The sequence below is a fragment of the Bos grunniens genome, chromosome X (genome assembly GCF_055505025.1).
Source record: "Bos grunniens cultivar Pamir isolate PY7600 chromosome X, Bosgru_T2T1.0, whole genome shotgun sequence".
Lineage (NCBI taxonomy): Eukaryota > Metazoa > Chordata > Mammalia > Artiodactyla > Bovidae > Bos > Bos grunniens.
This window is the reverse complement of record NC_141194.1, coordinates 126,145,660-126,172,268: the sequence shown is the minus strand read 5'-3', so window position 1 is coordinate 126,172,268 and position 26,609 is coordinate 126,145,660. Positions and strand designations below refer to the sequence as shown.

The window sequence follows — 26,609 nt, the reverse complement described above, 5'->3', positions numbered from 1 at the left end:
CTCACCCACTCCTGTAGCACAACACCACAAACAATGTGTAACTTCCCCTTCACTGTGGTACTAACAACACCTTCTTCCTTGAGAGTGCAGATAAGGTCCCCTTGAGGCAGTATCATTCCCACCAACCTGAAGACGCATATGGAAGTGAAGCCACCACCTAGCAGAAAAGGCTATCTAGCAGATCCACAAGGGGAGAGACAGATACAGCCTGGGGGCATAGCCCTCTCCAGCAAGAGGAAACCAAGGTTTTCATCCTCCAGTCGTCACACCTGACTCAGGAGTTTCCTGGACATCCAGGCTCATTGGTGCATGCCCGGAAGGAAAAAAGGCCTGTATCAAGGACGGCTCATTGACAAGACCTACCTGACTTCCTTTTTCCAACCAATGTGCAGAGTGTGCTCAGCGGAAGAGTGCCAAAAGCAAACGTGGAAAGTTCTAAAAACATACCCACACACAGAGATGAGACACCTCACAATTCACAATATCCCTGCTCTGCACAATGGCACAGAATTCTGACAACAAGCGACTTTCAACTTCTGCCCAGAGCTTACATTACCCAAGGCTTTTGCGGCACAGATGTCTGATTCAGGCCAGAGGTAGCTTACCGTCCAGACCCAACATTTCCCATAACCCTTGCTTAGAGTAGTCTGACACAAGCCAGAGCTCACTACACCCAGAACCCCTCATTTTGAATGTCCCTTGCAGCATTGAAGTCTGACTCACCAGAGCTATCTTACCATCTGGATGCAACATTTCCCATGACCTTGACTTTAGAGAAGTCTGACTCAGGTGAGAGACAACTGATGCCCTGATCCCCACATTTCCTATGACCTCTGTGGCTCAGAAATCTGACCCAGGCCAAAGGGAACTTAAGAGCTGGGCCAAACATTTCCCATGACCCTTGCTTTAGAGAATTCTGACTCAGGCCAGAGCCAACTTACACCCTGAACCCCACATTTCCTATGTCCTTTAGAGAGGGTATCAGGCAGGAAGGAAAGGCATCTCCAAATGGAGGAGATAGGCAGCAAGTGTCAGACACTTTTTCTCTCTCCCTTAAGCAGCAGGAGGAAACAAACTACAAGTGTCGGATTTTTCCCTTCTCTAATTTCTTTTAAAATTTTGTGTTGCCATGACTTTACCTGGTTCCACCTGAACTTAACTTGCCTCAAACCCTGAGGTAACCACACATTTTTCTTATGGAAATGTTTTTCTTAAGCTATGTTAGTGAACTATGTATTTACCCTAGACTCTGTCTTTCTTCACATTGGTTCTGCCTAAGACTCAGAAGGGACTTGACAAGCCAGGATGTTTTAGTCCTGCAAGTGTTCTTTTAAGCTATGCTTCAAGGAGGCTATCACTTTGTTTGGAAACCTGCCTTTCTTCAAGATTCATGTCAATGGTTTTATGGCACAGGACAACTCACCTTGTGCCAATGCTATCACAAAATGCATGATGTGGGTGAGGAGCCTGGTGCCAGTCTCTGAGTTGTGAGACGTTTCCTTTCTCTGATTAGCAGCATGCTGGTAGTGATATCAGTTCAGTTCAGTTCAGTCGCTCAGTCGTGTCCGACTCTTTGTGACCCCATGAATCGCAGCACGCCAGGCCTCCCTGTCTATCACCACCTCCCGGAGTTCACTCAGTGAGTCAGTGATGCCATCCAGCCATCTCATCCTCTGCCATCCCCTTCTCCTCCTGCCCCCAATCCCTCCCAGCATCAAAGTCTTTTCCAATGAGTCAACTCTTCCCATGAGGTGGTCAAAGTACTGGAGTTAGCGATATAACTTCTGGCTAAAGACTAGCATGGGGACACTCTTTCTGCCCCCTTCTGATGTCTACATCACAAGCTTACACTATCTACTTCATACTTTTATAAAACTGTATTACACAAGCACTCTGAGTGATTAGGCTTCATCACTGGCGCAGAATTGAATTCCTCTCCTCTGGAGGCCAAGAATCCCCAATTCTTTCCATGCTCAACAACATTTCTCCTTGCGGTACACAGGTCTGACACAGGAAAGTGCTACCTTACAACCTGAACCCAATATTTCCCATGACCCATGCTCTAGAAAACTCTGACTTGGGCCAGAATCAATTTATTTCCTGAAACCCACATTTCCTATGTCATTTACGACAGAAAGTATGACTCAGGCCAGAGCTAATTTAACACCCAGACCCAACATTTTCCATGGTCCTTGTGGCACAGAAGTTTGACTCAGGACAGAAGTAACTTATGCTCCTGACCCAACATTTCGCATGCTCCTTGCAGAGAAGTCTGACTCAGGAAAGAGCCTATTTAACACCTGGACCTAACATTTCCCATGATCCTTGCTTTAGTGAAGTATGACTCAGGCCAGAGCTGACTTACTACCCCAACCTAACATTTGCAATCCGCTATGTGGCACAGATGTTTGAATCAGGCCAGAGAATCTTTACTACCCAGACCCAACATTTCCCATGACCCTTGCTTTAGAGAAGTCTGACTCAGGCCAGAGCCACCTTAGGCCTGGAACCCCACATTTTCTATGCCATTCATGATACACAAGTCTGACACATGCCAGAGCAAACTCACCACCCAGACCCAGCATTCCCCATGCCAGTGGGAAAAGGGAAGTCTGACTCAAATTAGAGCCATTTGACGTTCAGGATCCAACATTTCTATGGCCCTGTGTAACACAAACGTCTGACTCAGGCTAGAGCAAACTTTTTCCCCAGACCCAATATTTACCATGACCTTCTTGTGACACAGAGTCTAACTCAGGCCAGTGCCATCTTACCACCCACACCCAACTTTCCCCAAGCACCATAGTACACAGAATTCTGACAACAATCGCCATGTCCACAAGCTACCAATGCCACTCTGGGCCTTCTTTAGGACTTTCACAAGGCACTTGGGTTGTGTGAGCTTTGAAGGAAGTAGAGTCTGGCAGGTATCTCAGTAGAACATACCAAGAATAGCTGCTGACTTTCAGCTGTCTCTTTATGGCAAACAGGGACATCTCAACAGGAGAGCTGAGCTCAACCAAGTACAGTCAACCTCAATGGGCACCTCCCAGGAGACCCTCAGAATACTCTTCTAGGCCACAGTATAGGAGGGGCAGTGGCCACGTTTCCTGAGCTGTTTTTAACAGCCTAAGGCAGTGCCCAGACTGAAGCAGGAACACAAGAACTTGTCTAGCAGTGACATCTAATAGTCTGAGGAATGCTGTAAAGAAGGGTAAAGCCCCCGTTATAAAAGTCTCACCTGTGCCTGAAGGCAATGTAGTCTCATGTCTCACTCAAGGATGTGCATTTCTATCATTGGTCTTCATGCTTTGCCGATCCCAGGCAGGGACAAGTATGTGGAAGGGGAAGAAAACACTTTTTGGATACAGGAAGCTTCTCGTATTTTTCACACCACAGTGCTTTGTCCTTAATCATTATGAGCAGCTGCATCCAGTGCTGCTCTGCCCTACCCTCTGCCCACCTGCAACCCGCAGGCCTCAGAAGGAGAGACCACGGTCTATATGCCATTCCATCTTTCCTGATCAGAGACTCCTGCCCTCGTGTGACCCAGTAACCTCTATAAGCCTCTCTGAAAGAAGAGACAATCAAACTGGCTGGCCAATCAGCCATGAAATCCATTTATTTCAACATGTATTCTCCCCAATTTGGGGAACATTTACCTTACCCGTTATTTCTACTACAGTAAAAACACACTGTGTCACCCCCAGATAACGATGTTGACTGGAAATGAAGTGGAGATGGAGGTGTGGGAACCACTGACTTTTGAAGCAAGAAAATATTACTTAAGAAGGCTTCTCACAGCTTCATAAATAACATCACCAGATATGGGGCCAGCTAAACCCAGCTGTAACACCCATCTACACCATATGTGGGGGGAGGAGCTCTGTTACCATGGCAATGTAATGATCCATTCTATACAACGAATGTCCCCTGCAAAATAGAGCTTTATCTATTTCTTACAAAGAGTACTCAAATCACAGGATTTGAGAAGATTAAGAAATAAACCAATGAAAAGAACTGAGGATAGTTCTTGCTTCTATTAGCCTTCGTATCAGTGGTGGTTGTGGTGGATTTCTTAATAGCATCAGCACCAGCAAAAGCACTATCATGGCCACCATCATCATCGTCATTTCCAGTAGGCTAACATGCCACTCCAAATGACTGCTGGTATCCTGATGAATCTAGTTTCTGCACATAACAGGAAAGCAGTATAAAAAAGAAAGATACCCCATTGCAAAATAATCGCCTTCAGATGCCAAATATTTCCCATTTCTCTGTCACCCACAGAAATCAGGGGCAAGCATGAGCTTGACACAGATAACTTAGATTGAAGACCTTAGATTGAAGACATTACCATTCCCACCCGAGAGAAAACATTCATTATTTGAACTTGATACAGGTAACTTGATAAATTCATTCATTGATACGGATAACTTGACACAGATAACTTGATACATTCATCGATTGAGCTTGATAAATATCATTTAGATTGAAGACCTTAGACTGAAGACATTACCATTCCCACCTGAGAGAAAACATTCATCAAATATATGCCTCAGGAGGCTAAGTGACTATGCAGGGCTAGGGAACAGCACCAGGAATAGCACAGAGGAGCCAGGTCACATCTGACCTGTACTGAGTAGCGTCCACTTGTCTTGCTCAAGACTGTCAGTTCTTGAGACTGCCGCCAATGGGCAAAACACTCTTTGCGAGTGCTCTGCCTTGTGACTGCTTCCTAAGAAGACAATAGTCAGCAGAAGTACGCATGAAAAAATTCACTGAGGCCCTTCCCCCTCCAAAGAAGAGATTCAGGATGACTGGGATGCAATGGGCAGCCAGTACAAGCCTGTGTGGAAAGGAGAGAAGGGGCCACGGTTAGTGTTAAGTTTCACAACTCTTTTGTCTAGCAGATGAGCCGGGCTTGGTCACCATCATGTCTCATGGTGACTGAACACAGGTTAGGAGAAACCTTTCTCTCAGTATTATACATTTCAGTCTGTCACCGCATGAGGAATCCACAATGACACCCATCATCCAAGGATTTAAAGTAATTTAACCCATTAAAAGTGTAAAAGAAAAGAGGATGAATGTCAATGTGCTGGGAAAAGGCCACACACTCTAGTTTCCCACCAAAAAGGAAATGTGTAATTTGAACATCGGTGGGTGAAATTCAGGACTTGTGATGCCAGCTTCTGACTCAAACTTGTACCACTAATAAACCAGAGGAACCAGAGCTGTCTGTTGAGACCGAAGGTTAGAAGGCTCTTTGAGTACATTTCTACTGAACATTTTCTCCTCCCACTTCAGTTGAGCAAATGACCTCGCCTGAATGTTGATAAATTAATCAACACAGAGAAAAGAAATAACTTAATATACAAAGAGGAAGAGTAGAAACCTTTCTGTCACTGCCAGGTAACAGTCACCCTCTGGCCAGCAGAGGGTTCACACCCTGGAAACTCTTCACAGGTGCAGGTGTGAAGCCATGTCAGCCGCCACATGAGGTGTCTAAGTTGACCAGTGCAGAATGTCACTCTCAGTAAGGAAAAGCCGAGTCCAGGGCTGCCTCTTGCTTTACAGCAGGACTAAGGACTTGTGGTTTCCAATAAGATTCTTCAGTAACTCCTGAGGTAACTTGAGGGACCAGAGAAAGGAAACAAGCGTGTAAATGAAATGATGCCAAAGTGTAAAGAGCTGGGGCAGGAAAAGGAAACGGTGGCAAGAAAAGGAGTTGAACCTAATACCATCCCTTTCTGCTCCAGCAGGTGGATTCACAAAGTGGGGGACAATATTCCTTGAGCACCAACTGTACCCGAAGTACTTAATAAAGGTTATCACACTGGATTCTCACAACATCCAAGACAGCATGCTAGAGATCCCATTGTGCAAAAGAGGGGGGAGTCAAGCTCAAATGTGATACTAAGAGAGAGCTGAGAGACTTTCAGATTCAGATACTGGAGGCTTTTTGTGTACGAAACACTTAGTATAATCCCAGCAATGTCTGCAAGGAAACACACAGCCAAGAATTACTTGAAGGGTGAAAATTTGAAGAAGTATTGATTCCTGACTTGACAATCACTTCTATTATATTCCCAGGAACCTTATCACATGTAAAAGGGGTCTGGGAATCCACCACTGACCACCACCCGCTTGGTCCACAGGTTCCATTTTAGACTTTTTCATAGACAGAAATATTTTCAATTACCTTCAGATCCATATTGTCATATTTGGGAAAATGGCACCCAGGCAGCACAAATTCCTCATTCATGTGGTTTATTTTCAACAGGCCAAGCCAGTCTATCTCTCTGCTGCCAGCTAGTACATGTATTTCCAAGCAGAATAAAAAGAGAGATCAACCCTTTGATGGTAAACCATCAAAATCATGTGATTTTGAAAACTGACATTCTAAAAGTCAATGTGTCTGCAACACAGGCAACAATGAACAGAGGATCATGATTAAGGACTGGAAAAAGATACCACTGTCTTATTTAAGGAACTGATTCAATTAACAGCTTCCACCACAGAATTAGCAAACCATGTCCAGGGAGAGACCTTGACACTGTTTTCTTAGGGACCCAGGAAAAGCATTTCAGCACCATCTTCAGTTATGCTACAGGTGACAGGAAACAAATCTTACCCTCTGCCCAGCATATTTGGCCCACATAACATAAGTTTGATCTTACGTGTCTAGTGGATCAGGCCAGTTGGTTCCAAATCCACTCTTCACTTGACAGTCCCCTAGGCTGACCAGCACTGGACTTTTCCATCACACGTCCTAGAGGAGACCTGCAAGAAGACTGCCTGTGGGTAGACAGACTAGCACAACTGCAGGAAAATCAAGTAACTTGAAAATTCATATAGGTGGGTGTCTGGGGCAAACACACCGTTTCCCTTATGTAGAGAAGCTTCCAAAAACATTGAGCTCTGGAACCCAATCATGCTACATCTTCCCATGATCAAGTAGGCCAAATGTTATGAAAGGTAACATAAGACAGAGACTGATCTTCAGAGATATGGCTGCCTCTTGAAAATGAACCACTGGTTCATCCTGCTTTAACCAAATATCACAGAGTAATTATGGAACATTACAGTGAAAGGCCATGACACTTGAAGAAGGACAGTCTCAGAGAACACCTTTTACTTTTTCTTTTCTCAGAGCTTGGGCCAGTGGACAGTTTGACATCAGTCGCTGCTGTTAAACAAGGGTTAAAAAACCAATCAGAAAATTTTTTCCTTATTTATGCAAAAAAGATAATGGAAAACTTTTACAGAAAACTTATGAAACAGCCCTGGACCTACATGTAACTGGGTTAAATGACACCAAACACTTACATTTTCGGCAGAAGATCCCAAACTCCATTAATCGCAGACGTAGTCAGATGAAATGCATTCAGTGTCATAACACATCAAAGACAAAGTCATATGATTAATTCTGCATTTAAAAATCAACACTATGCCCCAATGTTTATTCTCAAGGATGTTTATGAAGAAGGAACAATACCAGAATATAAACAAAATTATTCTATCAAACAAGAAATTATAATACAAAATAAAGCATAATCAGAAGTGAAGTTCATTTCCTCTCAATTGAAATTTGCACAAAACTATTTAAAGAAATACTAGGGTGCCCCAGGGACACAATTTACTGAATGCAGTGGGATGAACATGTAAAATGAAAATGTTAAGAGCATCCAGTCTTGGCTGACAAGAGGGGCTCATGCACATCCACAGTGACTGTGCACATTCGAGCACCCAGCCGGTCCATTCAATTCAGAATATGCCCACTGAAAATACGTTTATTTGAAGAGTATTTGTGAAACACGACGAAGATCGCAGTTAAGCAAAGTCAAATGATTTCAACGCCCTAAAAAGGCCCACTCCATTATAATGTATAATGAAAACAAAAGGAGAACGCTGGGTGCATGATATCCTTCTCAGTTTGAAAGAAAGCAACAGCCCAAGAGAAGGCTCTTCTCTTATTTGTAACCTTCAAACATCACCAAGTATTTTAAGGGCCATTTGTGCTTGAACAGAACGATCTTAAACACACACAAAATGCAAAACTGCTTTCAAAGGTGACTGAAGACCATGTCCAGGGTCTGTGAACAAGCCCCAAGCCGATCAAGCGGTCTGTGTACTCAATTTTCTCGTTAACATTCTCAGGATTTGTGTTCCATTTTAAGGCAAAACCACGAAGGAGACTAATCTGAAAGTTAACAAAGAAATGATATTAAACTTAAAGCCAAGTTGTTAAATGAAACATAGAACACCAAGGCAGCCAAGGTCTGTCAGCTTTCGAAATAGCGCCCGAATGCCCTCAGAGACTTACTTTCTCCTTTCACGTGGAAAATAACAGAAACACTCTCAATGGTTAAGAAATGGTTAAGAAAGTTACCTAGGACTGTTACTTTATCACCATGCATGTCTCTGGGCAAATACACCCTCCTTTCTAGAGACTGTATCATGCTAGCTGCACCAAGAGTCTACTTTCTCTGATTATTTTTCTACTTACCATTCATGTACATAATCCATATCTTTGGCTATTTGGGGACGTTTGTGTTTCCATATGAATTGTGAAATTTTTTGTTCTAGTTCTGTGTGTGTGTGTGTGTGCCTGCACGTGTGGAAGCCCTGACGCACACACACTTACAAAATTCATTCACATTCTCAACTTTACATAATGTGTGCAAACCTCCTAAAAAGATGTCTCCCATATTAGATCCACTCATGAATGGAATGCAAGTACCTGTTTCCCTGCATTTTTAATGTTAGATTTTTCAATCATCATTGTACATTTTATAGGGAAAGGTGCATCTTAATTTCTTTGATTTGAATGTGTCGCATAATATCCGGGGGCAGACTGAATAACATTTGAATGAAAATTATACCGGATATCCACTGCACTTCTGTAACTAGCCATTCTGTGGGTTGTCTTTTCACCTTGTTTATACTTTCCTTTGCTGTTCAAAAGCTTTTAGGTTTAATCAGGTCCCACTTGTTTACCTTTGTTTTTATCTCCATGACTCTAGGAGGTGGGTCATAGAGGATCTTGCTTTGATTTATGTCATCAAGTGTTCTGCCTATATTTCCCTCTAGGAGTTTTATTGCTTTTGGCCTTACATTTAGGTCTTAAATCCATGTTGAGTTTATCTTTGTGTATTGTATTAGGAACTGTGCTGATTTCATTCTTTTACATTTAGCTGTCCAGTTTTCTGAGCACCATTTATTGAAGAGACTGTCTTTGCCCCATTGTATATTCTTGCCTCCTATCTCAAAAATAAGTTACCTATAGGTGCATGGGCTTATTGCTGGGCTTTCTATCTTGTTCCATTGGTCTATGTTTCTGTTTTTGTGCCAGTACCATACTGTCTTGATGACTGTAGCTTTGTAGTATAACCTGAAGTCAGGAAGCGTGATTCCTCCAGCTCCATTCTTCTTTCTCAAGACTCTTTTGGCTATTTGGGGACGTTTGTGTTTCCATATGAATTGTGAAATTTTTTGTTCTAGTTCTGTGAAAAATGCCACTGGTAATTTGATAGGGATTGCATTAAATCTGCAGATTGCATTTGGTAGTATTTTCGCAATATTGAGTCTTCCTACCCAGGAACACGGAATATCTCTCCATCTGTCCATCTCATCTTCGATTTTTTTCACTAGAGTCTTATAGTTTTTATCTATAGTTCTTTCATCTCCTAAGGTAAGTTTATTCCTAGATATTTATTTTTTTGTTGCAATGGTGAATGGGATTTATTCCTTAATTGCACTTTTTGATTTTTCATTGTTAGTATATAGAAATGTAGGTGATTTCTGTGTATTGATTTTGTATCCTGCAACATTGCTAAATTCACTGATTAGCTCTAGTAATTTTTCATACTATCTTTAGGGTTTTCTATGTACAGTATCATATCATCTGCAAACAGTGAGAGCTTTACTTCTTCTTTTCTGATCTGGATTCCTTTTATTTCTTTTTCTTCTCTGATTGCTGTAGCTAGGACTTCCAGAACTATGTTGAATAATAGTGGTGAAAGTGGACACCCATGTCTACTTCCTGATCTTAGGAGGAATGCTTTCCATTTTTCACCATTGAGAAGAATGTTTGCTATAGGCTTGTCAAATATGGCCTTTCCTATGTTGAGCTTGGTTGCTTCTATGTCCTTCTTGTTCCTTCTATGTCATCCTTTCTTGAAGAGTTTTAATCATAAATAGGTGCTGAATTTTTCAAAAGCTTTTTCTGCATCTATTGAGATAATCATATGGTTTTAATCTTTCAATTTGTTAATACGGTATATCAATTGATTGATTTCCATATAATGAAGAATCCTTGCATCCATGGAATAAACGCAACTTGATCATGGTGTATGAGCTTTTTGATGTGTTGCTGAATTCTTTTTGCTAAAAGTTTGTTGAGGATTTTTGCATGTATGTTCATCAGTGATATTGGCCTGTAATTTTCTTTTTTGTGTGTTGTCTTTGTCTGGTTTCTGTATCAGGGTGATGGTGGCCTTGTGGAATGAATTTAGAAGTGTTCCTTCCTCTGCAAATGTTTGAAAGACTTTTAGAAGGATAGGCATTAGCTCTTCTCTAAATGTTTGATAGAATTCTCCTGTGAAACCATCTGGTCCTGGGATTTTGTTTTTTGGGAGTTTTTTTTTTTTTAATCACAGCTTCAATTTTAGTGCTTGTAATTGGGTTGTTCATAATTTCTATTTCTTACTGGTTCTGTCTTGGCAGATTGAACTTTTCTAAGAATCTGTCCATTTCTTCCAGGTTATCTATTTTATTGCCATATAGTTGTTCATAATAGTTTCTTATAATCCTTTGTATTTCTGCATTGTCTGTTGTAACCTCTCCTTTTTCACTTCTAACTTTGTTGCTTTGATTCTTCTCTCTTTTTTTCTTGATGAGACTGGCTCAGAGTTTTCTTCCAAAAGGAAGAAAGAATTCAACCTTCTTCAAGGGAAGATTTCAACTTTCCTTGAAGCCTGAAAAAAGGAGACCTCAAACACAATAACTTAAAAAGAAGTGAAAAGGCAGAGAAATACTGCACAAGTGGTGGAACAAACTAGAAACACAGAAGTCAAAATAATTGAAGAGGAAATAGGAAAATTACCTGAAAAAGAATTCAGAATAATGTTTGTAAAGATGATCAAAAGCCTTGAAAACAAAATGGAGAAAATGCAAGAATCAATTAACAAAGACCTAGAAGAATTAAAGAAGAAGCATACAGAGACAAAAAATCAAAATTATTGAAATCAAAAATACTCTAGAAAGAATCAATAGCAGAATACCTGAGGCAGAAGAATGGATCAGTGAGCTGGAAGATCAAACTGTGGAAATAACTTCAGAAGAGAAGAATAAAGTAAAACGATTAAAAAGAAATGAGGACAGTGTCAGAGACCTCTGGGACCATATCAAACACACCAACATTCGAACTACAGGCTTCCCAGAAGAAGAGGAAAACAAATGGTACGACAAAGTTTTTGAAGAGATTATAGTTGAAAACTTCCCCAACATGAAAAAGGAAATAGCCGTTAAGTCCAAGAGGCAGAAAGAGTCCCATACAGGATAAACTTTCATGACTATCCCTGTGACTGAAAGTTTTGGTAATAAAACACTTGTAGGGTTCCTGATGTAGTTCGTGGAATTCACCAGCAGATGGCACTGCTCCACTACCTTTTCGAGTTAAATGACACTGTACACCCTCCCATTGACAGCGACTATCCCCACTCCCTTCCTATGCACCAAGTCCTCTCTTATCTACCCTCTCTTGTCCATATCACAATTAGTTGTGGACAGCTAATTGTCCCTTCCTCTGAGTGCCTTGGAAATACATCTTTCCCTGGAATTTCTGCTGTCTTTCAAGAAATTCACCAATGGATGCCATTGCTCCACTAAGTTCTCCAGTTATACAAGATTTCATACATTCCATTGATATCTACTACCCACTCCATTCCTGTGTCCCAGGATCTCTTTTCTTTCTTTTCTTTCCTTTAACAAAATGGCAGTTTTTGAGTGTTTTCCCATGTCGTGAAGGCCGTGGCAACACTTCTTTCTCATGGCTTTCTGTTGTAGTTCAAGGCATCCACCATCAGACTGTGCTACTCTAGCCGGTATCAAGTTATACAAGTCTCTACATGTTCCCATTGACATCTACTCCCACCACTCCTTTCCTGTGCCACCACCTCTCTTCCCTTAACACTACGGGGTGTGCTTGGGTGATTGTCCATGCCAATGAGTAAGTGAAAGTCACTCAGTCATGTCTGACTCTGCAACTCCATGGACTTTACAGTCCATGCAATTCTCCAGGCCAGAATACTTGAGTGGGTAGCGGTTCCCTTCTGCAGTGGATCTTTCCCAACCCAGGGATCGAACCCAGGTGTCCCACATTGCAGGCAGATTCTTTACCAGCTGAGCCACAAGGGAAGCCCCCGTGGCAATGAAGGTCTTGGCAACGCATCCATCCTTCCAATGGCTTTCTGTTGTAGTTCAAGGAAACTACCACCAGGTGGCGCTGCTCCACTTGGTTTTCAAGTTATGTGAAACCCTATAGGTTCTCATTGACATCTATTTCCCCCACTTCCTTCTTCCCCAATACCTCTTTTCTTTTTCTTTTCCTTGCTCTTAACAAAACAGGCTGTGCCTGAGTGACTGTCCACATCAATGAAGGTCTTGGCTATACATCTTCCCAAACGTTCTCTGCTGCAGGTGGAGGAGTCCAACAGCCTATGACATGCTCCACTAGGCTATCCGCTGATACCAGGCTCTACACCCTCACATTGACATCTATTCTACCCACTCCCTTCCTGTGCCCCAAGACCTTTTTCCCTTTTTTATCTTGCCCTTAAAAAATTGTCTGTGCATGGTTGTTTCCCTGTCTCTGAAAGACGTGGCAACACAACACCTCTATGGCTTTATTATATACTAGAAGCATTCCACCAGCAAATGATGCTGTTCCACTAGGTTCTCAGGTTATACTATGCTCTACACTCTCCCACTGACATGTACTACCCCACACTTTTCTGTGCTCCAAGACCTCTCCTATCTTTCTTTTCTTGTCCATATCAAATCTGGCTGTGGACGGGTGATTGTTCTTGTTGCTGAAGGCCTTAGAAACACATCTTCCCCTCGGGCTTTTGCTGTCTTTCAAGGAATTCACCAGTAGGTGGTGTAACTCCACGAATTTTTTGAGTCATAAAAAGTTCTACACACTCCCATTGACATCTACTACCACACTCCCTTCTTGTGAAACAACGTGTCCCTTCTCTTTCTTTTCTTTCCCTGAAGAAAACTGGCTGTGCTTGGGTGATTGCCCATGTCTTTGAAGGACTTGGCAACACATCTTTCCTATGGCTTTCTGCTGTAGTTCAAGGAATTCACCAGCAGATGGCGATCCTTTAACAGGTTTTCAAGTTACGCGAGCCTCTACACTTTCCCAGTGACATATACTTCTGCCACTCCCACCCTGTGCCCTGATACTGCTCTTCTTTTTCTTTCCTTTCCTTTAACACAACTGGCTGTGCTTGGGTGACTGCCCATGTCAATGAAGGCCTTGGCAACACATCTTCTAAAATGCTTTCTGCTGCAATTCAAGGAATCCACCAATAGACGAGGCTGCTCCATTAGGTTTTCTCTACAGCCTCACATTGACGTCTTGTCTACCCACTCCCTTACTTTGCCCCAAGACCTCTTTTCTCTTTCTTTTCTTGTCCTTATCGAAGCTGGCTGTGAACGGGTGATTATCCTTATCATTGAATATCTTGGCAAGACATCTTCCACAGAGGTTTCTGCAGTCGTTCAAGAAATCCACTGATAGATAGAGCTGCTCCACTAAATTTAAGAGCTATACAAGTTTCTACACTCTCCTCTTGACATTTACTACTGACTCCCTTCCTGTGCCCCAAGATGTCCCTTCTCTTTCTTTTCTTTCTCTTAACAAAACTGGCTTTGCTTGGGTGACTGTCATCATCACTGAAGACCTTGACAGCTCAAAACACACCCTTGGCTCTCTGATATATACTAAGAAATCCAACAGCATATGGCTCTGGTCCACAGGTTTTCCAGTTATACGATGCCCTACATCCTCACATTGACATCTAGTCTACACACTCCCTTCTTGTACCCAAAGACCTCTTTTCTCTTGCCCTTAACATAAGGCGTTTAAAGGTGACTGTTCCTGTCGGTGAAGTACTTAGCAAAACAGTATACCCATGTCCTTCTGATGTACTTCAAGGAGTCCACCAGCACATGGTGCTGCTCCCCTAGAGTTTTGAGTTATACAAGGCTCTACGGACTCACATCGACATCTACTCCCCTCACTCACTTCCTGTGTGCCAAGACCTCTCTTCTCTTTCCTCTCTTCCCTTTAACAAAACTGGCTGTGCTTTGATGACTGTCTATGTGAATGAAGGCCTTGGCGACACATCTCACTCGGGGCTTGCTACTGTAGTTCAAAGAATCTACCCATAGATGGCGCTGCTCTACTAGGTTTTCCGCTGATAGGCTCAAACCTGGGTCCGGAAGATGCCCTGGAGAAGGAAATGGCAACCCACTCCAGTATTCTTGCCTGGAAAATTCCATGGATGGAGGAGCCTGGTAGGCTACAGTCCATGGGGTTGCAAAGAGTCAGACACGACTGAGCAACTTAACTTTCTTCTCTTTTCTTTTCTCCCACTTCTTTCCTGTGCCCAACATGTATCTTCCCTTTCTTCTCTTGTGCTTATCAAAACTGTCCATGCTGGATGGCTGTCCCAGTGGCTGAAGGTCTTGGTAACACAGCAACCACAAGATTTTCTGCTGTAGTTTGAGAAATCCACCAGCAGACTGCACTGGTCAACTAAGCTTTGGGGTCATAGGAGGCTCAACCAACCACCTCACACTGACATCTACCCCATCCACTCCCTTCTGTGCACCAAGACCTCTGTTCTCTTTCTTCCCTTGCTTCTATCAAAACTGGCTGTGCACAGATGACTGTCCTTGTCGCTGAATGCCTTAGCAACACAATACTCTTGTCTTTGTGGTGTAGTTCAAGGTACCAGCAGATGATGCTGCTACTCTAGGTTCTCGAGTTATATGCAGCTCTGCAGCCTCACATTGACATCTACTCCCCGTCAATCTCTTTCTGCGACCCAAGACTACTCTTCTCTTTCTTCCTTGCACATAACAAATCTAGCTGTGGTTGGGTGACTGTCCATGTCGCTGGAGGCCTAGGCAAAACATCTCTCCCTGGACTTTCTGATAGACTTCAAGGAAACCACCCATACATAGTATTGTTCCATTCAGTCACTTCAGTTCAGTTCAGTCACTCAGTCATGTCCGACTCTTTGCGACCCCATGAATCGCAGCACACCAGGCCTCCCTGTCCATCACCAACTCCCGGAGTTCACTGAGACTCACGTCCATCGAGTCAGTGATGCCATCCAGCCATCTCATCCTCTGTCGTCCCCTTCTCCTCCTGCCCCCAATCCCTCCCAGCATCAGAGTCTTTTCCAATGAGTCAACTCTTCGCATCAGGTGGCCAAAGTACTGGAGTTTCTGCTTTAGCATCATTCCTTCCAAAGAAATCCCAGGGCTGATCTCCTTCAGAATGGACTGGTTGGATCTCCTTGCAGTCCAAGGACTCTCAAGAGTCTTCTCTAACACCACAGTTCAAAAGCATCAATTCTTCGGCGCTCAGCCTTCTTCACAGTCCAACTCTCACATCCATACATGACCACAGGAAAAACCATAGCCTTGACTAGCCGGACCTTTGTTGGCAAAGTAATGTCTCTGCTTTTGAATATGCTATCTAGGTTGGACATAACTTTCCTTCCAAGGAGTAAGCGTCTTTTAATTTCATGGCTGCAGTCACCATCTGCAGTGATTTTGGAGCCCCCAAAAATAAAGTCTGACACTGTTTCCCCATCTATTTCCCATGAAGTGATGGGGCCGGATGCCATGATCTTCGTTTTCTGAATGTTGAGCTTTAAGCCAACTTTTTCACTCTCCTCTTTCACTTTCATCAAGAGGCTTTTGAGTTCCTCTTCACTTTCTGCTATAAGGATGGTGTCATCTGCATATCTGAGGTTATTGATATTTCTCCCGGCAATCTTGATTCCAGCTTGTGTTTCTTAGGTTTTCTAATAATATGAGGCTGTACAGCCTCACATTGACATCTTCTACCCACTCCCTTCCTGTGCCCAAGATCTCTCTTTTATTTCTTCTCTAGCCCTTATCAAAACTGTCTGTGCAGGGGAGTCAGACCCGGTCACTGAATGCTTTGGAACACAACACCGACCAGGCTTTCTTATATAGCTCGAGGCATCCACCAGCAAATGGCACAGCTCCACTAAGTTCTCGAGTTATATGAGGCTCTAAAGCATCACATTGACATATATCCCTACCACTCCTTTCCTGTGCCCCAAGATCTCTCTTCTTTTTCTTTTCTTGTCCGTATCAAAACTGACTGTGCATAGATGATTGTCCCTGCCGCTGAATGCCTTGAAAACACATCTTCCTAGGGATTTCTGCTGTCTTTCAAGGAATCCACCAGTAGACGGCCCTGCTCCACTATGTTTTCCAGTGATACGATGTTCTATAACCTCACATTGACATCTCATCTACCCACAACCTTCCTCTGCACAAAGAACTCTCTTATCGGTCTTCTCTTGCCCTTCTGAAAACTGGCTGTGTACACAGTGGTCTATGTCGCTGAAGGCCTTGACAACAAAACACCCCCATGGTTCTCTGATGTATACCAAGAAATGCAACAGCATATGGGGCTGCTCCACCAGGTTTGCAAGTTATAGGAGGCTCTACAAATTCTTATTGACATCTACTCCCTCTCACTGTCTTCCTGTGCCCCAAGACATGTCTTTGTTTTCCTCTCTTGTCTTTATCAAAACTGGCTGTGCAGAGGTGACATTTCATGCCACTGCAGGCCATAGCACCAAAATAACCCATGTCTTTGTGATGTACTTCAAAGTAATCTGCAAGCAGATGGTGAAATATCACTAGGTTTTTTAGTTGCATGGGGCTGTACAAGCAACTATTGACATCTACTTCCCCCAGTCCCTTCCTGTGACCCAAAACCTCTCTTCTCTTTCTTTTCTTGCCCTTATAAAAACTGGTTGTGCACGGAAGACTGACTCTTTGACTTAAAGACTTAGAAACACAACACTCCAACTGCTTTCTGATGTAGAATTTATCCACCAGAAGATGGCAGTGCTCCACTCCGTTTTTAAGTTCTATGAGGCTCTAGCCTAACATTGACATCTATTCTTCCCACCCCCTTCCTGTGGCGAAACCCCTCTCCTCTTTCTCCTCTTGCTCTTATCAAAACTGTCTGTGAAGGATGACTGTCCCTGTGCCTGAAGGCCTTGCCAACACAACAACTTCAGAGCATTTTGCTGTAGTTCAGGTGGGTGGAGTTGGATCTCTTCTCTCTGGAATGCAATGAAGTGTCCAGTAGTGAGTTTGGGGGTATCTATGGGTTTGGTATGTATTGGGCAGGGCATCGATTAATGTTCAGGGTCGCGTTCCTGTTCTGCTGGAGAATTAACCTGGTGTGTCTTGCACTGGAACTTGTTGGCTCTTGAGTGGGGCTTGGTTGCAGTGTAGGTATGGAGACTTTTGGGTGAGCTCTTGTTTATTAATGTTCCCTGGAGTCAGGAGTTCTCTGATGTTCTAAAGTTCTGGAGTTGGGCCTCCTGCCTCTGGGTTTTGGTCCTCCTCTTACAGTAGCCTCCAGACTTCTCTATCCATACAGCACAGAAGATAAAACCCCTAGGTTAATGGTGAAACAGCTCTCCACAGCCAGGAATACCCAGAGAGATTCACAGAGTTATATAGAGAAGAGATGAGGGAGGAGGGAGATAGAAGTGATCATGAGGAGAAAAGGGAGAGTCAAAAGTGGAGAGAGCAATCAAGCCAGTAATCATATCCCTAAGTGAAAATGGATACTGAAGATTAGATTCTTAAAGGTACAAAATTGATAACAAATATCAAAAAGCAAAGTTTAAAAACCTAGAAGTTAGACTCTCAAAAACACAATATAAAAAATATGAAACAAAGTCAATCACAAAAATTGAAAAATATATATGGAATTGATTTTTAAAATAGGGGTTTTTTAATATAAATTTATTTATTTTAATTAAAGGCTAATTACTTTACAACATTGTATTGATTTTGCCATACATCAACATGAATCCGCCACAGGTGTACACGTGTTCCCCATCCTGAACACCCCTCCCACATCCCTCCCCGTACCATCCCTCTGGGTCATCCCAGTGCACCAGCCCAGAGCATCCTGTATCATGCATTGAACCTGGACTGGCGATTTGTTTCACATATGATATTATACATGTTTCAATGCCATTCTCCCAAATCTTCCCACCCTCGCCCTCTCCCACAGAGTCCAAAAGACTGTTCTATACATTTGTGTCTCTTTTGCTGTCTCACATACAAGGTTATTGTTACCATCTCTCTAAATTCCGTATATATGTGTTAGTATACTGTATTGGTGTTTTTCTTTCTGGCTTACTTCACTCTGTATAATAGGCTCCAGTTTCATCCACCTCATTAGAACTGATTCAAATGTATTCATTTTAATGGCTGAGTAATACTCCATTGTGTATATGTACCACAGCTTTCTTATCCATTCGTCTGCTGATGGACATCTAGGTTGCTTCCATGTCCTGGCTATTATAAACAGTGCTGCGATGAACATTGGGGGTACACGTGTCTCTTTCAATTCTGGTTTCGCCCAGCAGTGGGATTGCTGGGTCGTATGGCAGTTCTATTTCTATTTTAAGGAATCTCCACACTGTTCTCCATAGTGGCTGTACTAGTTTGCATTCCCACCAACAGTGTAAGAGGGTTCCCTTTTCTCCACATCCTCTCCAGCATTTATTGCTTGTAGACTTTTGGATAGCAGCCATTCTGACTGGCGTGAAATGGTACCTCATTGTGGTTTGATTTGCATTTCTCTGATAATGAATGATGTTGAGCATCTTTTCATGTGTTTGTTAGCCATCTGTATGTCTTCTTTGGAGAAATGTCTATTTAGTTCTTTGGCCCACTTTTTGATTGGGTCGTTTATTTTTCTGGAACTGAGCTGCGGGAGTTGCTTGTATATTTTTGAGATTAATTCTTTGTCAGTTGCTTCATTTGCTATTATTTTCTGCCATTTTGAAGGCTGTCTTTTCACCTTGCTTATAGTTTCCTTTATTGTACAGAAGCTTTTAAGTTTAATTAGGTCCCATTTGTTTATTTTTGCTTTTATTTCCATTACTCTGGGAGGTGTGTCATAGAGGATCCTACTGTGATTTATGTAAGGGAGTGCTTTGAATATGTTCTCCTCTAGGAATGTTATAGTTTCTAGTCCTGCATTTGAATCTTTAATCCATTTTGAGTTTATTTTTCTGTATGGTGTTAGAAAGTGTTCTAGTTTCATTCTTTTACAAGTGGTTGACCAGTTTTCCCAGCACCACTTGTTGAAGAGATTGTCTTTAAAAATAGGGCTTTTTTTTAAAGAAAGGTTATAGGCTATAAAATGAAAGTTAAAGGAGTAATAAAGAATCAAAATTTTTAAAACTCTAAACATGATAATAGTAAAAATATATCTAGGTATTTCTCTAGAGCTGTTGTGGGCAGTGTGGGGTCAGTTCAGTGTCAGATAATCCCTTATTCTGGCTTGTACTTGTTCTCAAAAGGTCTATAGGTGCCTCTCAAGTGCACAGTCTCGGCATTAACTGCAGGGTTTTAATCTGTTGCACCTGTCACTTCCAGAGTGGTTCCCCCTTTGTTTATTTTGGCTTCCTCTGTTTGCAAGTCTCTTCCATGTCTAATTTCTGCCCTGATACAAGGGGGCGAAGTGGCCCCTTATTTAGGCTCACTTGTTTAGTTGTGTTGTGGGGAGGGAGGGGCACTGCAAACAAATACCACTGGCATGTGTGGGGAGTGCTTGCAGTGGATGGACCACACTGGGTTTGCCACAGCCCAAGGCGGCGTGTCCTTCCTGGGTCCACCCTGCTCAGGCTCCAGGGTGCTCTGCAAGGGAATTGTCCCAAGTGGGCCCTGTGTTTTATTCACTTCCCAGGTCTAAGCCATTCAGGTTCTCAGGTGCTCCACAAGGCCACAGACCCAGAAGGGCTGTGAGTTTTGTGCCCTTCCCTGGTCCAACCCACTCAGGAGACTGGGTGCTTGGCGAGCACCCGGTGGGCCATGAGTTTTATGCACTTCCCCGGTCTGGCTGCTTGGTTTCCCAGGTGAGGGTACAGTTCCAGGTGTGCTGTGTGACTCCTCTGGGGAGCTGATCTCAGGCCGTGACACTCCTGGCAGATGTGAACTGCCCAGGATTCCAGGAAGACACGGTTAGCAACTGGGAGCCTGCTCACAGTTTGGTGGAAGCTGCAGTCTCTGGGGCCAAGAGGGCAGCAGCCCCTTGCCCTCTGGCTCTGGCTGTCACACAGCTGCCTCTCTGGCTCTGGGGAGGGAAGGCCCTAAACAGCAACGGGCTTGTTCTCCTTGTTCTCTAGGGCACAACCCTTTGTTCTCTGAGCATGCCAGGGGTCACCATATGGCATTAGAGCCTTTTGTAGGAAAGGTCCTTTTTTTTTTTTCTTGCCTCATTCGCAATCCCAAGGTTTGGGTTGTTATGTCGCATTAACTCCCTCAGATTGTCCTCAGGGCATTCAAGTCTGGTCCTTACCCTAAGGACCGATGAATCAGCCCATGCTTCCCTGCCCAGGCCCCACTCACTGCTGCCAGATGTGAACTTCTGAGCTGCTTCTCCACAAATATTCGTGGTTAGGCACGTATTCTATGGGTGTTTTTTTTTCAGTTATGTTACCCTCTGAGATCCCAAAGCTCCCCACTGACGTGCCCATGAGAGGGTTTTCTGTTGTGTGTAAACTTCTCCTTCTTCACCCCTCCCTCCCCAGGATGGGTCTCTGTTCCTAAATCCTTTGTTTCTGTTTTTGTCTTTTATATTTTGTCCTACCTCCTTTTGAAAAGATTGGGCTGCCTTTCTGGGTGCCTGGTGTCCTCCACCAGCGTTCAGAAGTTGTTTTGTAGAAGTTGCTCAACATTCAAATGATCTTTTGATGAATTTGGGGGGAATAAAGTGGTCTCCCTGGCCTATTCCTCTGCCGCCTTGGGACCTCCCCCCACAAAAAATTCATGAAATAAATAATATTTAGATCTACATCCTCACCCCAGGGACAAAGGCACCTGAGCCATTCACATTCAGTCAGTCTTGTCCAACCCTTTGTGACCCCATGGACTGTAGACCCAAGGCTCCTCTGTCCATGGGATTCCCCAGGCAAGAACACTGGAGTGAGTTGCCATTTCCTCCTCCAAGGGATCTTCTTCACCCAGGGATCGAACCTGCATCTCCTACACAATAGGCAGATTCTTTACCACTGAGCAACCTGTGAGCTTCCTCAAAGCCACCAGAGGAGTCCTCCTATTGTACACTCCTGTCCAGTCCATCTTCCTGCTGCTTCCTACTATGGTGAGGCTTTCTTTTTTGTGTGTAAATTATGTTTTATTGAAAGTATCTTTCATTCATTGCATATGCTTTCTGTGTTATGCCACGTGTTTTAACATCAAAGGTTAAATTATTTTTTACATGCAAGGAGTGGAAATAGTTTTCCCCACATGGGATTACTGATTATAAGATGATGACACATCACATGGGTTGTGTGTTTTTAAATTGAATAGCTAGCTAACTGTCTTAATTATATTTCCTCCCAAACCACGAACTGAGTAGTAACTGAACACATTCAAAGCTGAGAGGATTAAAAATGCAAAAACAAGTCCTCAGATCCAGTTACCAGAGCCCTGCTACATACTGGCTAATCAATACCAGGGAGATGGAAGACATTCTGATAACACCACTTGGAGCATTTATCTCAAGTAAGATAAGGCTTTTTTTTTTTTTTTTAGTAAATCATAATAATAAAGACCAGAACTTTGGTGCTTAGAAGAATAAAGACCAGAACTTTGATGCTGAGAAGGTCAAACTTAGACGAATTTTAAATGAGAACCATCTAATAAACTCAATCTGTTTGTTACAGCAGCACCCACAGTGAACAGAGGAACACAAATAGACTGGAAAAAGATGCTACTGACCAGTGAGAGGAGTAGGTTGTCTCTACTATGGAGCAAATCAGCAATGCCCTGGAGTGACCCTACCCCTACTGTTAGTTCCTGTCTCTAGAGACCCAGGGAATGCATTTCAGCACCAACTTTAGTGATGGCACAGAGGATAGGAGAGAATTGCTGCCTCTGCCAGTACTCCTACCTCCCTAAATAGAGATGTACTACTTTTCTGGCTGGTCTTGACAATTAGGTCTGGCTCCACTTTCTTCACAAGTCCCTAGGCTAACCAGTATTGAATTTTTCCAACAACAGGTCCTGAAAAATTGACTATTGTGCATGCTCTGTACACGTAACTATCGCTGTGTGCTATGTGTACCAGAAGACTGGAACTCACAGACTGGGTTCCCTCAGCCTCTGGCTGGTGGTTGGGTTTGGTCAACGGTAAGCAACTTCATGAATTCCAAGGATGGGGGAGGGGAGAGGCCAAAGTGTTTAATCCCTACCACAACCCTGAATTGTCATTATTGTCACCAGACCAAACTTGGGTCCATCCATCCACAGGCAGTCAAGCCAGAATACTAACACCAGGTTGTGGTGAAGGAAAATGCAGCATTTTTCCTAAGGGTTCCAATACAAGGATGACAAGTGCATCCTACTTTAAAACCCTGAATTCCCCAGAAGGTTGCAGCATAGCATTTTTAAAGGCCAAGTGAGGGAGGCATGTGTCAGGGCCTATGATCAGCTTGTGCACAATTCTCTGCTTGGCTGGTGGTGATCAATTCTTAGGCGCCAGAAGGTCTAGGGGCTAGTGATCATGATCCTCAAGCAGTTAATTTCTTCCATTTGATTTTGGTGGGTTTAGCATCGGAAAAACTCAGGAAATTTGCATCACATAGCATCATCTAGGTACTTCAGAGAGAAACTAAAGTAAAGGATATGGGGGAGGGGTATGGCCCCATAGGGTCCTACTCAGTTCCACTGTGTCTCTCGCAGTGGCTGTGTCCCTCCGCAATTGTGGCTGCTGGTGAGTGCCCCTTCCTCTATGAATCTGTAATGACAGAAACTAGATCGGTGGTTGATGAGAAGTGGGAAGCAGGAAAGGACAGGAGGAAGAAATTACAAAGGGGCCTGAGAAGACCTGTGGGTGATGGATACATTCACTTGATTGTACTGATTGATAGTTTCAAGTGGGCATACATACTTTAATAGTTATTAAATCATATACTTTAAATATATTCCTTATATTGTGAGTCAATTTTACTTCAATAAAAGTGGCTAAAAAAATAAAATGAACATTCTCTTTTATTTCATGCCATATGCACACATTTTTTGGCCAGACCAGGCAAATTCTCTCCTGTGTGCAGACAACTCCAGTGGGCCCACCTGCTTACTCTCTTGGCAGTCCTTTGCACCATGAGCAAGAAGTGCCCAGCCACCACTGCAGCAGAGCAGGGGAAACCAAAAATTATTTTGAAGTGTGTAACAGATCAAAGTGTAAAACTAAAAGAACTAAAAAACAAGGCTTAGGAGGTCTTGGCAACTTTTTAACATGCACAGATTTCTTACATAGCATCAAAAACCATGAACCATAAAGAAAACACTGATAAATTTCATCAAAATTTGAAAGAAAAGTCATCTTTGAAATACTTTGTGATACTTAACAGCAAGCCACAGAGTGGGAAAAAGTACTTTCAAAACATATATCCCTCAAATGCTTGATATCTAGAATATACCAATATAAAGCCCTCTTATTGTTGTTGTTTAGTTGCTAAGTCACGATCGATTCTTTTGCTAACGCACAGACTATAGCCTGCCAGGCTCCTCGTCCATTAGATTTCCCAGGCAAGAATACTGGAGTGGGTTGCCATGCCTTCCTCCAGGGAATCTTCTTGACCTAGGGATCAAACCCATGTCTCCGGCATTGGCAGGCAGATTCTTTACCACTGAGCGACCAGTGAAACCCATAAAGCCCTCTTACAACTCAATAATAAGTAAACCAGCTAATTTGTTAAAGGAGTAAAAGATTTGAATGGATACCCTACAAGAAAATAGATACTGAATGGCAAACACGCACATGAAAAGATACTCAGCATCATTACTTGTAAGGGAAATGCAAAAGAAATCCACAGTGAAATATCAGTACACGAGGGCGGGATGATTTGAGAGAACAGCACTGAAACATGTTTATTACCATATGTAAGGGCTTCCCTGATAGTTCAGTTGGTAAAGAATCCACCTGCAATGTAGGAGACCTGGTTGGATTTTTGAGTCAGGAAGATCCACTGGAGAAGGGATAGGCTACCCACTCCAGTATTCTTGGGCTTCCCTTGTGGCTCAGCCGGTAAAGAATCTGCCTGCAATGCGGGAGACCTTGGGCTTCCCCTGTGGCTCATCTGGTAAAGAATCTGCCTGCAATGCGGGAGACCTGGGTTCAATCCCTGGGTTGGGAAGATCCCCTGGAGAAGGGAAAGGCTACCCACTCCATTAATCTGGCCTGGAGAATTCCATGGACTGTATAGTCCAGGGGGTCACAAAGAGTCGGACACAACTGAGCAGACACAACTGAGCGACTTTTCACTTCAGACGGGCTGGGGAGGGAGGTGGGACGGGGTTCAGGGTTGGGGAACACATGTACACCCGTGTCTGATGCATGTCAATGTATGGTAAAAACCACCACAATATTGTAAAATAATTAGCCTCCAATTAAAACAAATTAATTTTTCAAAAAAGAATCCAACTGCCAAGGGTTGCTATTAAATGTATGTCAGTAGGTCAAGCCTACATTCAAGACTGCAATTGTCCAAGGGAGTGGATACCAAGCAGCTGGGATCACTAGGTGCAGTCTTAAAGGCTGATTACCATACATGAATTGCTCAGTGATTAGTGACATATCTATATAATAGAACACTACTTAGCAATAAAAAGGAATTAAATATTTACTTGCAACAACAAGGATGAATCTCAAAAATAATATGCTTATATGCACACTACTATATTTAAAATGGGTAAGAAAACAAGGACCTACAGTATAGTACAGAGAATTCTGCTCAATATTATGTAACAACCTAAATGGGAAAAGAATTTGGGGAAAAAATACATGTGTATGTATAACTGAATCACCTTGCTGTACACTGGAAACTAACATAATATTGTAAATCAACTATCAGTTCGGTTCAGTTGCTCAGTCATGTCCGACTCTTTGTGACCCCATGAATCGCAGCACACCAGGCCTCCCTGTCCATCACCAACTCCCAGAGTTCACTCAAACTCATGTTCATCAAGTCAGTGATGCCATCCAGCCATCTCATCCTCTGTCGTCCCCTTCTCCTCCTGCCCCCAATCCCTCCCAGCATCAGAGTCTTTTCCAGTAAGTCAACTCTTCGCATGAGGTGACCAAAGTATTGGAGTTTCAGCTTTAGCATCAGTCCTTCCAATGAACACCCAGGACTGATCTCCTTTAGGATGGACTGGTTGGATCTCCTTGCAGTCCAAGGACTCTCAAGAGTCTTCTCCAACACCACAGTTCAAAAGCATCAATTCTTCAGTGCTCAGCTTTCTTCACAGTCCAACTCTCACATCCATACATGACCACTGGAAAAACCATAGCCTTGACTAGACGGACCTTTGTTGGCAAAGTAATGTCTCTGCTTTTCAATATGTTATCTAGGTTGGACATAACTTTTCTTCCAAGGAGTAAGCGTCTTTTAATTTTATGGCTGCAATCACCATCTGCAGTGATTTTGGAGCCCAAAAAATAAAGTCTGACACTGTTTCCACTGTTTCCCCATTTATGTCCCATGAAGTAATGGGACCAGATGCCATGATCCTCGTTTTCTGAATGTTGAGCTTTAAGCCAACTTTTTCACTCTCCTCTTTCACTTTCATCAAGAGGCTTTTTAGTTCAAATTTAAAAAGTTTAAAAAACAAAACAACAAAAAATATGCTTAGCACAGGAGGCTAGATTTCATAGTGTATAATTCCATTTATGTGAAACAGAATAACAAATCTATAATAGCAAAAACAAATGTAGAATGACAGAAAACAGATCAAGGGTGGACTAGGCATGAAGAGAAGGCGTTGTCTGTAGAAAGGAACTTTCTGCTGTGATGGAAATATTCGGTATCTTGATTGTGGCAATAGCTACACAGGGGAATGAATACTTTTAACAGAACTCATCAAAATGTGTTCTTATTAGCACTGCATTTCATTATATGTTAATTATGCCTCAAACACAGGAAAAGGTGGAAGTAGGGACTCCATCAGGACCCTGGGGCTTAAGGAAAGGCCTGGCAGTGAACTCCCTGGGTGTTATTTTGCCTCTCACATATCCCCAAAAGGGCACTGGAGGAGCCTGCAATCCAGAACCATCAACAAAGAAAAGCTCCAAGAAAAGCTCTTCCCCATAACCAAGGGACTGGGAAAAGGTGGCCTAACAGAGCAGGGCACCTTTTTGCCAATAGTCACCTTCCTCCAAGTCTCTTTTCTGCAGTTTCAGCAGGGCTGGGTGGGGAGCTGGTCTTCAATACCCG

The 26,609-nt window shown here is 43.0% G+C and overlaps 1 long non-coding RNA gene across 1 annotated transcript in view; it reads right to left on the bottom strand.

The window, feature by feature from the left end:
- Positions 1-3,597: 3,597 nt before the first annotated feature.
- LOC147341324 (uncharacterized) overlaps positions 3,598-26,609 on the bottom strand; it is a 34,699-nt gene continuing 11,687 nt past the window's right edge. Inside the window, exons 2-3 of the long non-coding RNA XR_015159595.1 lie at positions 5,399-6,786; positions 3,598-4,849 (exon numbers count right to left, since the gene is read on the bottom strand). This is a non-coding gene — a long non-coding RNA (uncharacterized LOC147341324). The remainder of the gene's footprint in view (positions 4,850-5,398; positions 6,787-26,609) is intronic.